Source organism: Heterodontus francisci, chromosome 34 (genome assembly GCF_036365525.1).
Source record: "Heterodontus francisci isolate sHetFra1 chromosome 34, sHetFra1.hap1, whole genome shotgun sequence".
Taxonomy (NCBI): domain Eukaryota; kingdom Metazoa; phylum Chordata; class Chondrichthyes; order Heterodontiformes; family Heterodontidae; genus Heterodontus; species Heterodontus francisci.
The window spans coordinates 13,418,979-13,432,678 of NC_090404.1; positions in this window are offsets into that span (position 1 = coordinate 13,418,979).

Consider the following 13,700-nt stretch of genomic DNA (forward strand, 5'->3'; position numbering starts at 1 on the left):
TCGATTAGTATTGACTTGTGAGGAAGTATCCATTCTCCAACTGTTTACTGGTTACCAAATGTTATTGCTTCTGTTTATCGGTTTGAAAGCGCCCTATGCCGAGCACGAACTGGACTCTTAGTGTTAGGACAGGAGTATCAGGATTATTATATTATTCAATAATAAACGAAATCTTCCTCAGTGAAGTCGGTTTAAACCAGGGTTGAATCTATGGGTTGCAGGAGCTCTGAATTATGGTACAGAGAAGTTGCAAAAGTTCATATCTGTAAACTAAAGACTGGATGAAGGAAATGTATACAATTATGGGTGAAAAGTGGAAACAAGTTGGCAGGGAAAGGCATCAAAAGGCAAAAGGGGAGTTAAAAGGGAAACGGTGGCCTTGTGCAGTGTCACAGGGCTGGTAATTCAGCAGTCCACTCAGTCTAATGTCCTGGGGGCATGCGTTCAAATCCCGCCATGGTAGCTGGTGAAATTTAAAATCAATGAATTAATAAAATAGGGCATTGAAAGCTAGTCTCAATAATGGCGCCATGGAACTATGATTGATTGTTGTAACAGCTCATCTGGTTCGTTAATGTCCTTTAAGGAAGGACATCTGCTGCCCTTACCTGGTCTGCCCTACGTCTGAGTCCAGAACCACAGCAATGTGGTTGACTCTTGACTGCCCTGTGAAATGGCTTAACAAGCCACTTAGTTGTCAAAGGCAATTAGGGATGGGCCGCAAATGCTGGCCTTGTCAGTGACGCCCACATCCCATGAAACAATATAAAAGGCATCATAGATCGATTTGTAAAGGTCATTTTATTTTCATTGTAAGTTGCAAACACAAACTGATATAAGTGTGCAAGTAGACGTCGCCTGTTGCTTCGGAGTGCTTTTTCTTCCCTATGTAAGAATCCCTGTGACTCTCACAGGGTGAGGCTGAATTATCTCTTCTGTTGATCGGTGTTTGAGCGCCCTCTGGTGAGCACTAACTGGAATTCTCATGTTTTTTTTGGGTCCAGGATCCACTTTCTCTCTGGTGGGCTAGATAGCACAGAAATGCACGGCGCTGTCGGACATCAGGCTGTTCCCGATCATTAGCTCGTTAATCTTGGTTGTTTTATTAAATGCAGAAGTAAACCTATCAGTGATGTCGGTGTTCTTTACCACATTCCCTCCAATAAGACAAAGAATGTAGTGTGGAATCTGCCCGGGGTTCTGACTGTACCAGTACACATAGGATTAGAAGCGCTTGTTTTCAAGCTGCAGGTCAGTGTGACGTCACTTTCCTCTTCAGCAGTTATTTCAGCAACCGACTCTGTCCTGGTGGCTCCATTCTAACATAAAAAAGTAACGGCACCAATCAGCATCAGCATCATCTTGATCAACACAACCGTCATCACCACCATCACTATTGTTTTACCAGTAATAACATCCGGGTTACAGCAGTCTGGGGGAGAATGGATTTTTACTGGGGAGGAATTTACTGACTGAGAAGTGATAGAATGATGAGAAGCGCTGAGAGGCGGTTCCCCATGATACTTCCTGAATCCGTAACTCTGCGGTGCAGGAAATTCTCTGTCAGATCAGAAATGCAGATCCCAGTCCCACTGCACTGCTGATCCAACCAATGACAAGAATTGACCAGCGGCAGCTATCTCTCCAATAACACAATCGGGTCAGAGCGAGAGCAGCAAACGGAAGCTGTGGGCGGAGATACCGCAAGGCTCAAAACTGAGCGAAGGGTGCGGCGACACTCAGCTGCACTCGGAACTGATGGAGCGGAAATAGCGACAGTTGAACCTCCGGAAGTCTGTGTTCATCCCTGCACCTGCTCACTGTGGAAGGGACGTTAAGGAACTCGAACGGAACGGAATGAGGCCATGCGGCCTATCTTACATGTACTACTTTGAAAGAGTTCTCCAATTCATCGTTCACTCTGCTCATTTTCCACAAAGCCCGGCATTATATTTCCTTTTCAAGTTATATTCAATTCCCTTTTGAAAGTTACTGTTCTTCTGCCACCCTTTTAGACAGTTTTCCAGATTTTAACAATTCGCAGTGCAATAAACACATCTAATCTTTCCTTGCCTTTCGTTAATCAATTCTCTTAAATCCGGATGCCTGGGTTATCGAATTTTCTGCTAGTGGAAACAGTTACATGTGATCTACTCTATCAAATCCACTTATATATTTGAAAATATCAATTAAGTCTCTCCTTAAACTTCTTTGACACAAGGAGAACAATCCCAGTTTCTCCAATCTGTTCGCCTAAAAGTCCCTCATCCCTGCTACCAATCTGGTGTATCTGTGCCGCACTTTCTCCAATGTCTTGACATTCTTTCTCATTAGCAGTGTCGACAATTGGATACAGAGCTCTAACTGATGTTTAAACAATGTTTTATAAAGGTTTTGTATCACATTCTGGCATAAACATCAGCAAAAGCAAAGTCTGGGTATACTATAAATAAAAGCAAAATACTGCAGATGCTGGAAATCCGAAATAAAACCAAAAAAAAGAATACTCAGCAGGTCCGGCAGCCTCCGTGGAGAGAGAAGCAAAGCTAACGTTTCAGGTCAGTGACCTTTCATCAGAACTGGCAAAGGTTAGAAATGTAACAGGTTTTAAGCAAATAAAGTGGGGGTGGGGCAAAAGAGAACAAATGGGAAGGTATTGATAGGACAGAGGGTGACAGAGAATAACTAACAAGGAGGTCGTGGGGCGAAGACATTGAGTGTGTTAATGGTGTTTTGAAAGACAAAGTGTTAGTGCAGAGAGGGTGTTAAATGACAGAATAATGAAAGCCCTAGCCACAAGCAAAAACAGGAAAAAAATGAAAAAAAAAACAGTGGGTAGGCACATGGTAAAAAAAAGTGTAATGATGAAACAAACTAAAATAAAATGAAATGCAAATAAATAATACAAAGTAAAACTAAAAAAAGGGAGCGTCAGTAATGCTCTGAAATTATTGAACTCAATGTTCAGTCCAGCAGACTGTAGTGTGCCTAATCGGTAAATGAGATTCTATTCCTCGAGCTTGCGTTGATGTTCACTGGAACACTGCAGCAATCCCAGGACAGAGATGTGAGCATGACAGCAGGGAGGGAGCGGGGTGTGGGGGCGGGGGTGGGCGGGGGGGGGGGGGGGGGGTGGTTGTGGTGGGTGGGGGGGGGGGGGGTGTTGAAATGGTAAGCGACAGGAATCTCGGGGTCATGTTTTCAGACTGAGCGGAGGTGTTCGGCAAAGCGGAAACCCAATCTGCATTTGATCCCTCCAGTGTCGAGGAGACCACATTGTGAGCAGCGAATACAGTATACAAAATTGAAAGAAGTACGAGTAAATCGCAGCTTCACATGAAAGGAGTGTTTGGGGCCTTGGATAGTGGGCAGGTATTACACCTCCTGCTGGGTTAAATTAGCTCCAATTTGCTAATTAGCTCTTGGAGACACAGCCTGACATTCTTGTATTCATATGTAAATCAGGATACCCGAAATCCACTCAATGGCCCCAATCTAAACTAGATGAAACAGGAAGCGCCGGCAGAGGGCGCCAAGTTCAAACATGGTAATTACAAACTCACGTGATGCCAGCACTAAAGCCAATCGGGATCGCAGTCTGAATGAGGTCACAATGGGGCCGCCCCCTGCAGTGTGTGGGTGGAACTGTGAGTTCAACAGGCCCTGGGTTACCTCTCTCCCCTTCTCCATCTCTGGCTCATTCCATTCCAATCCACTGCGAGGATTCAGTCAGACATGTTTCTGATAATACTGGCGGCTCTGTTGGACAGTAAGTACTGAATTATGTTAATCAAGGCAGGTTAGTAGATTGATGCAAAGAGTTTGTACTGGGATTTAATCGAATTAGCTGGGTAAATGGGAGGCTACACACACAGATAGACACACGTTTAGATCAACCTGTTTAACCTCTTGTTCTTTATTCCTCTAACGCCGCAGGCGGACGATGTGCAGATCCAGTCGCTTAGTCTCCAGTGACAATAACCGTGTCAGAAGGAGGTTCGGATCAGTTAGATTGCGAATATGCAAACCCGGATATTTACAGCATGCAATGGTAACGGCACAGCCTCCAAGCTGAATTATTAGCAAAGTAGTAGCATTCAAGGACGAAATCTCAGGACAATATCTGGCGGCTGCTGACAAGTCTAAAAAGTACGGGTACCTCAATGTAAGCGGCCTGAGTGTGGAGGACGCGGCGGTCTGTGCAGTGAGGCACAGCGTCAGATAAAAAGCCAAGACTCCGTAGAAAAAACCTCAGCGGGTTTACAGCTCCGTTAAGTGCTGGTTGGTGCCTTTATCGGCAGGGTTAGTTCGATGCCAGGTCCACGGAGAACAAACACTGTCAGGTTTCAAATCAATCAGTTGTGTTGTTGTTTTTACCCTCATTCAAATCAACAGAGAAAACGGTCTGGGAAATCTTGAGACTTAGCTCCGTGCCCTGAGTTATACCGCCTCGGTGCATATCTTGGAGCTCGACGGTAGATAAGGAGAGTGTTATAAAACTGCCAGCGTTCCGTTAACTGCACAGGCTACACACGGTCAGGAGCAGCCCCGGTAGGTTTTTGTACGGTCCCTGCTGATCTTTGCTGCACCGTGTCTCCATTGCACAGAAATAGGTGGCGGTGTCTGTCACTCGAGTGTCGCGAACAGTCAGAGAGCTGCGCTTCTCTGCTGTAATGAACCGAGCCGTGATCCTGTTCTGACCACTGGTACCGCTCGCCAGGTGCTGCACAGGTCGGTCCCAGACTTGTCTGTACCATTGTAGGATCCGTCCTCCAACTGTGGTGGAACAGTTCAAGGATGCAGTGTCTCCCTCGGTAACAAGCACTGACTCCGGAGACTGCGATAGCTCTTCATTGCCAGTGGCATCTGAGAAAAATATGGAGATATAATATCATATAATTCATATAATATAAAACAATGCAATATAACACACCGAAATAAAATACAACAGAACAGAAGTGACCACACTCACACGGAGGGTGGAGTAAGAAATCCAGGGAGATAATAACTAAAGTGAAGCTCAGCTTCATCTTGGATCCCATCCACTTGTGTAAAGTAACTGTCGGCAGATCCAGGCGGAGAGAGGCTCCTGGAGAAGGTAGCGCTGTTATGCATCCAAGTGAATCTGACACCAGGACACCGTGCCCGCGGGTGTCTGGGACTTGTGCTCACAAAGTGAAGTGTGAGGGAGGTTCAAGCTCACCATTGATGGAGAGTAGGGGGAAAACTCATACGTCAGAGCATCAGTGCGTCACCCTGAATCAAACCCAGAAATGGAAACAGAGAGAACACAAATAGTGAACAGTGACGGTGAGAACCGCTCAAAGAGGATTCTTTACACACAGCCACCAGATGGCGCTGACAGGCCGCTGTGTCCCACCACCGGTCCCGTTACCTCAACGAATGTTAACTGGCAGCTCTTTTCATATAAATTAACAGGAACTTGATTTTAACTCTTAGATTTGTATTTATTAATATTATATCTTCACTAACACTGTTGTAATTTCACACATTACTTGACTGCAAATGAGCTGGTCACGTCATGCTGACAGTTTCGAAATATTTGCCCTTGAGAATTACAATTCGGAATGGGTTGGGATTTTTCTGAGTCATCCAACATCTGCTTTCAGCCCCATAGTTCAATCCCAGCTCAGTGGTGAAGGTATTTGTAGCTAAATAATAACATTGCAAATCCCTTTTCCGAGCTTGGGAGTATCAGGGTTTTTATAGAGAAGTGGAGTTATATTATTTACATTATTTTAAATCATTATTTTGTTACTGAAATAATTTCCTCACACTTGTATTGTCTGTGTGCTGTACACATCAACGTTGTAAACAGCGTCAACCGATATTATATCCCGTGCCACTGTCAATGCCAGCATCCCCTGCAAAGAGACCCCTGACTCTGGCGAGTGTCCCAGTGTTCTCCACTGTATTCCCCGTGTCTGTGAGGCCTCCAAATCTCTCGGCTCTCTTTCAAATTCACCCGTAGTTATTTCAACAGTTCTGTATGTTCTCCATTATCCCTACTTTTGTACAATACTTTGCAGGTTTCTACATTACGTTTCATCTGCTTGAAAAAAAATGCATTTTTTTCTCACTCGAGTGGATCATTGCGTTCACCGGGGACGGCGAACATTCATTTCTCCCTTATAGTCGGGAGCCCGAGTGCCTTGGAAGGTAAACGTTCTGACACACTACTCACTCCAGTCAGCGCCACCAGAAAAGGAGGCCTCTGTCCACTTTGTCTGGGTCAGATTTCAACACAGAGTCCAAGAGGGTGAAAGGTTGGCTGCGGACACATTGCGAGGACATGTCTGCGCTGCCAGAGTGAGTGGGCGCCAATCGCTTATTGACGTTTACCAAGTCCAACTAAATGGAATATCGGGCGTGGCGGCAAGTCACACCTCAGGCATCTGACTATAAGATGCTGAAGAACAAACCTCTAAAAGGCGTCCGCCTTTGGCAGAAGCTGGCAAATTAAAACGCGGAAAAGCTTACTTGCTCAACGATTCAGGCGGACTCTGAGACAATTGATATCACTGTGATTTCAAAACCAATATCCTGAAGTACATCCAAATGGGACATTCACCGTTTTATCCTCATGGGGATATTCTCAACTGAGGAGGCTGGGTAGGAAAATAAAGCTATTGAGAGTTTTGCATGTTCGTCTTGTATTAACAAAGACCCACGGTGAGGAGAGGATGTCCCAAACCGAGCAGGTGGCGGCGGTGGAGGGGCAAGCGGTTAAAATCCGGTGCGGTGCCAACACCAGACGCGATGTTTGGATGACGTGGTACCGGCAGTTACCGGACCTGGGTTTAACACGTTCGGACGGGATATATTACTGTGGGAAGATGTACATTGTAGCAAACGGTGGGACATCCTGTACAATAACTCGAATACTTCTCAATCATCGAGTTCAGCATTTCCATCCTCACCCTCTCGATTCGCCCTTTACAGTGAATAGAAGAATTGCAGTATTGTTATATAATGTTAAATGACAAAGATCTGAATGTTAATGGTGCTACTACTGCAGGTGAACACATTTGTCGGAATTCCAGAGTGTTTGGGGTTACCCGCTAACAGTGATTTCCCCAGGATACATAAACCAGAATGGGTTGCATTGTTAAAAACTCAATTAGGGAGGTTTAGATAGGTAGGTATGGATGACGGCATTGCCAGCGACAGCAACATCCCGAGAACGAGTTTAAAATAAAAATAGAAAGTGCTGGAAATATTCGTCAGGTCCGGCAGCATCTGTGGAGAGAGAAACACAGTTAACGCTTCAGCACAGATGCTGCCAGACCTGATGGGGTTTTCTCAGCATTTTCACTTCTTACTTCAGATTTCCAGCATCCGCTGTCTTTTGCTTTCATTTAAACTAAGTTTTAAATAAATTGGTATAATATTCTAAGGCGTTTTTGTCCTATTATTTAGCGTCATTTCAAATGAAATAAATGATAATGGAAATTCCTGCAATATTCACGTCAGTGGTGGGTTGATCTAACCCCGCAGTAAATAACCGTCCTCGGTAAAATGCATAGAAACGTTACAGATGATTTGGGAGCAAATATAATGGGCTGGATTTTACCAGCCCCTCGATTCCGAGATGCACCCGCCGCATTTTACCGGCGGCGCTGGCGGGACCTCGGTGCGCCCCGTCCACCACCACCCCCCCCCCCCCCCCCGACCCCGTCGCATGGTAGAGGCACCATATGGTAATGCTTACTTACCTATGCTGATTATGCAGCCCGCCTCCACCGACACTGCCGGATTTTCCGCTGAACGGGCGGCCGTTACATGCCGTCCCGTTCACGATCTGAAAAGATGGCGGGTCCTCACTCTGCATTACCGAAGGAGGAGGGAGGGGGTGGGTGGGGGGGGGGGTGGTGGTGGGGATACACAGGGGTCTAACTCTGCATTCTGGAAGGGAGGAGGGAGGGGGTTATGCAGGGGTCACACTCTGCATTCTGAAAGGAAGGGGGTCTGAGTTTACTGGATAGAAAGATGTGCTGGCATGAAGGGAGGTACCGTGTACCATCCCTCCGTTAACAGTGCAGGCTCTGTGTTTGTGAGGGGCAATGGTACACTAGGCACCCTGTGTGTGGGAGGGTTCCAGAAAGGGCAGGGGCGTTAAGGTTTTATGGATGGTGGAAGCAATCGACTCAGCTGGTAGGTCATGCCGTGCCACTCTGAGTGCTGTCCAGGATGGGCAATGCCATGACACGCCACATAGTTGATCCAGGAAAGCAGCTGGTGTACCCGTCAACACCAATCCCTGCCCTGTTAGGAACCTTCGAATAATGCAGGGTTCAACTTTATTTATCACATGGAAATAGGTATGGCTCATCCTACATTGTGTGATCCTCTGCACGTGAGGATCTGTATGCACCAGAGGCAATATCAACAGGCAGGTGCGATCCACGTAGAGGCCCCTGGTCGCGAGCAGCAGCCCCAAAGGGGAGCTCATCATTACGTTTGCCGTGCATCTCCAGGCCCCACATGACTTGCCATCGGATGTCAGAGCACCAGTGTCCCAGGAGATTGCGCATATAGAGAGGATGGTGACACGACTCTGTGCCCTGCTCAAGGATCACCTGCAGCCCATGGGCTCCTGTGGACATCCCATGCCTTTGTTCCTCATAGTGGCAGCAGTTCTCAAGCCTGGCGCCCCAGCAGCCTTTCAGGGACCCACCAGAGACTTTTGTGGGGTCACACAGTCAGCATTGCACCGCTGCATCAGGGAGGTCACCAATGCCCTGCACCGGAGGGCCAGTGAGTATGTCCGCTTCAGGACGGACTCTCACAGCCAGGCCCAGAGGGCCATTGGTTCTGGCACCATTGCCGGAGAACCATAGGGTGTAATGTTCATAGACTGCATTCATGTGGCCATCAGGTCTCCCGCCAGGCTACCACCTGCAGATATCACCATTAAAGGAGCCCTCTTAATCTAGGTGAAGCTGGTATGTGATCACCGCAGATACTTGCAGCGAATGTGTGACCGCTTCTCGGGCAGCTGCCATGACACCTGGGTCTTGTGCCAGTCCCGGCTTCCACCGCTGTTCACTGAACTGGATCAGATGGAGGGGTGGCTTCTTGGAGATAAGGGCTGTCCGTTGCAGACATGCTTCCGAGAGACTCCGAGAGGAGAGATACAACGCCAGCCACTGAGCTACCATTGAGCAGGAGATAAGCATGCTGAAAGAGTGCCTCCAATGCCTGTATGGATAGGGTGACGCCCTGTACTACGGGCTGAAAAGGCCAGCTCCTTTCTTTGCTGCTCTCCACAATTGCGCACCCAATAGGGGCCGGGCCTGGCATGATGAGAAGAGACGCCAACACGATCTCTCCTCGGACTATGTGTATGCTGAAGCCGTACACCATGAAAGACGCATGGAAGGGCAGATGGCACCCAGGCTCTGCACGCAGGGCTGGCAGTGAGCTAGGGATGTAGGGCAGTGGCTTATCAGACAAAGGCTGTCTGCTCCATAGGAACCGACACGAGCTCTGCAAGCCACACATCACTTGCTGTGCACCAGTCCACATCTGCAGCATCCCTGTGTAAACCAATGGAGGCAACAGCTGACTGAGCCAATGTCCACGTCACTGATTCCGTGGAGATGCTCATGAGCAATGGTGGCACAGCAATGATGTTATTACATACGTTGGCTCTCCTGAAGGGCCAATGGTGCAAAGGGATGTGACATTGGTGCTACATGCTGGCACACATCACTCTCAGAGAAAAGGACACACATGTTGGTGAGGAACATTTAGTGAAAACGTATTTACATTGCTGTGACATCCGTACATTCCCATTTGTGTTAGTGTGTTCTCTGTAAACCTCTGTAATACCTTTTGTGGTCTATTTAAGTCTCACATCCTGGAATGTGCAAATTTAAGATTATTCACCCAGGTGCGGCACGCCTACAAGAAGGAATGTTACACTTGAGTGGGAGAAGAGGATCACAACTTCACAGGACACTGGGACACAGCAGGGTAAGTATGTGGCAGCAAAGCGGAAAGTGCTGGGGTAACTCAGCAGGTCAGGCAGCATCTGTGGAGAGAGAAGCAGAATTGACTTTCAGGTCTGTGAACTTGGACAACTTAACTCTGCGTCTCTCTCCCCAGATGCTGCCTGACCTGCTGGATTTCTGCAGCACTTTCTGCTTTGCTTCCAGATTGACAGCAGCCCCACTCTTCAGCAGTCAGGTAAGTATTTCTTTGACAGCTGTCAGGAAGCAGGTGCCAGAGCGCTTAAAATAGGGCCCCAGCCCCTGTTGCACAGCTGTCGAAGACTCACTCACTGCGCCGAATGTCCCGTTTCACCCCGCGTAATTTTTTTTACAAGGGAAGGAAATATAAAGTTAATGTTCTTTTAAAGGAGCAAATAAGGAGAAATATCGAGGAGCTCAGATAAATAAAGTTTGAAACAACGCTGTAAAATTTTATGATTTCAGACCGCGCTGAACATTTGCGATAGAAATATACAGATATCAAATCTTCCTGAACCATTTAATTTGTCACTACTCACAGCAAGAAGAGAAATTCCTTCCCAGTGACGGCTCAATAGGGTCAAAAGAAACAGCCAATCCCTGACAGTCACAGTGAATAACATCAGGTGACAACATCCCATAACAGTCCTGTCGTATAACTCAGATACGTTGTATTTGGTTGCACCACATACAAAGTAAATAGATGGACGGACATGGAACACTGCCTCTCACACACCAAGATAGATAGGTAGATAGATAGATAGATAGATAGATGGAGGGAGAGAGAGGGTTCCAGAAGCAAGTGCAATATAAGCAAAATCAACAATAAAGTAATTCAAATGAGACATCATCAGAGACATTATTCCTAATATAATAAAATAATATTTACTGCCTACTTGGAAAAACGATTAATTTTCACCATTTTACGCATCATCAGTCCAGACCCAAGCAGAACCTCTCTGTATAGTAATATAATAAAAGTTATATGATTAAAGGTTCTGATGAAGGGTCCTGAAGCGTTAACTCTGCTTCACTCACCACAGATGCTGCCAGACCTGCTGAGTATTTCCAGCATTTCTTGTCTCTCTGTATATTATGTCGTGCTTTACCTGTCCTGGGAGTGTCTGATGGGGCAGTGTAGAGGGAGCTTTACTCTGTATTTAACCTGTGCTGTACCTGCCTGGGGCTGCTTGTGGGGACAGTGTAGAGGGAGCTTTACTCTGTATTTAACCTGTGCTGTACCTGCCTGGGGCTGCTTGTGGGGACAGTGTAGAGGGAGCTTTACTCTGTATTTAACCTGTGCTGTACCTGCCTGGGGCTGCTTGTGGGGACAGTGCAGAGGGAGCTTTACTCTGTATCTAATTCATACTCTACCTTCTCTGAGTGTGTGTGATTGGGCAGTGTACAGGCAGCTTTGCTCTCTTCTTAACTGATGAAGTTCCCAACTTCGATTTTTTGATACGCAATGAAATGTTATGTGTGTGCGGATATGTAGATACATAAACATACAGATTAAACCTCAATGGCAAAATATTAATCACATTAGCATCATGGAGTTACTGGATGTTGCTTGATCTCCATATTTGATGATTCGAGAGGCTGAAAGACTTTCATTCTTACCAAATTATAAATTCAACCAGATCGAATTTTTTTTCTGAAAAAAAACAAAAAATAAATAAAAAAATAAATTCAACCAGATAGAACTGTGGAATTATTCCGTGACTTGGGCACACCAGAAAACTGAACAAGAAACCTCAGAATTAATATAGAATAGCAGCGGTGGAAGCAGTAAAACATTCAAATGGCAGCAGATACAGTGATAATAAAAACAAACAATGACAACTGTACTACCCTAATATAGTAATAGTTCAACATGATCATGCAGCTGTGCTCGTTAATGAAATGCAGATCCAATTTTTTCACAGTCGCGAATACATCTTTGGCCAAATCTTGAACAGCCTCTAGTTTAATGATTTCACAGGTGACAACTGGAGATTACAGGAAATATTTCTGTGTGGTAAATTACAGGTGTTACAGCACGGTTGACTGCCGGAATTATTGTTTTTTCATTAATTCAGTGTCACCGTATAGTCGGAAGAAGATGATAATAATTCTTCCGTTCAAAATGGTACTTCAATGTGTCATAAACAGACAGGCAGACAATCTCATCAATTGTTTTGTGACCGGATGTTGTTTTATTATTGATGATAAATTGGAATTATCTGAAAAGTATTTGGACTCCCAAATACCTTCACTCCTCAACAAGAGTGAGATTGGTAAAACTTTCTGTCAGACATCTAAACTTCTCAACTCACTTTGTGTAAATAATATTTCCTGTATTGGAGCAGCAACGACACCTGGAAAGTATTTCCTTGGCTGCTAATTGGCGCTTTTGGATGGACTGAGGCCGGGAAAGATGAAGCATCAATCTGCCCCTTTCTATTAAAAATTCGTCCGTGTGATATATCACTCCAGGGGTTAAGCCTATTGTCCGCCTATTTCCGCGGGGAGCAGTAGAATTTCTTCTTTCCTTTTCTTTGGTTCAATCTGCCTTGTTTGATGAGCGGTCTCTGCCTCCTGCGACGTCCCAGATTTGGTCTCCAAACTACTCAGAGATTCTCCGCGCTCAAAAGGACCCCCGCAGTCTGTTTTTATTCTTTTATGGGATGCGGGCGTCGCTGGTAAGGCCAACATTGGCTGCCCATCCCTAATTGTCCTTGAGAAGGTTGCGGTGAGCCGCTTCATGAACTGCTTCAGTCCGTGTGGTGTAGATGCACCCACTGTGCTGTCAGGGGAGGGAGTTCTATGTTTCTGACTGAGCAAAAGGGAAGGAACGGCGATATAGCCCCAAGTCAGGATGGTGTGCGTCTTGGAGGGGAACTTGCAGGTGATGTTGCTATGCCTCTTCTGCCCTTGTTCCTCTAAGTGGTGGAGGTCGCGGGTTTGTAAGGTGCTGTCGAAAGAATCGTGGTGAATTGCTGCAGTGAATCTTGTAGCTGGTACACACTGCTGCCACTGTGCGTCGGTGGTGGAGGGACCGAATTATTAAGGTGGTGGATGGAGTGCCAATCAAGCGGGCTGCTTTGTCCTGTATAGGATCGAACTTCTTGAGTGTTGTGGCACACATCCAGGGAAGTGAAGAGTATTCCATCACATTACTGACTTGTTCCTTGTGGATGGTGCACAGGTCTTGGGGCTTTAGGAAGTGAGTTACTCGCCGCAGAATTCCCAGCCTTTGACCTGCTCGTGCAGCCACAATATTTATATGATTGGTCCACTTAAGTTTCTGCAAAACGTTAAACCCCAGGATGTTGATAGTAGGGGATTCAGCGAAGGCAATGCCGTTGAACGTAAAGGGGAGATGGTTAGATTCCCTTTAGTTGGAGATGATCATTGCCTGTAAATTACGTAGCGTGAATTTTACTTGAACGTTATCCAGGTCTTGTTGCTTGCCGGCATGTGGCGGTGGAAGCTCAATCATTGAGCATGTTCAGGACAGAAATCGAGAGATTTCCAAATGATTAAGACTTCAGGGATATGGGAATAGTGGGGAAAATGGCGTGGAGGTAGGTGATCAGTCATGAGCTATTTGAATGGCGGAGCAGGCTCGACGGGCCGAATGACCTATTCCTGCTCCCATTTCCTATGATCCTATAACGACTGTTGTGCAATCATCAGCTAATATCCACACTCTGGCCTTATGAT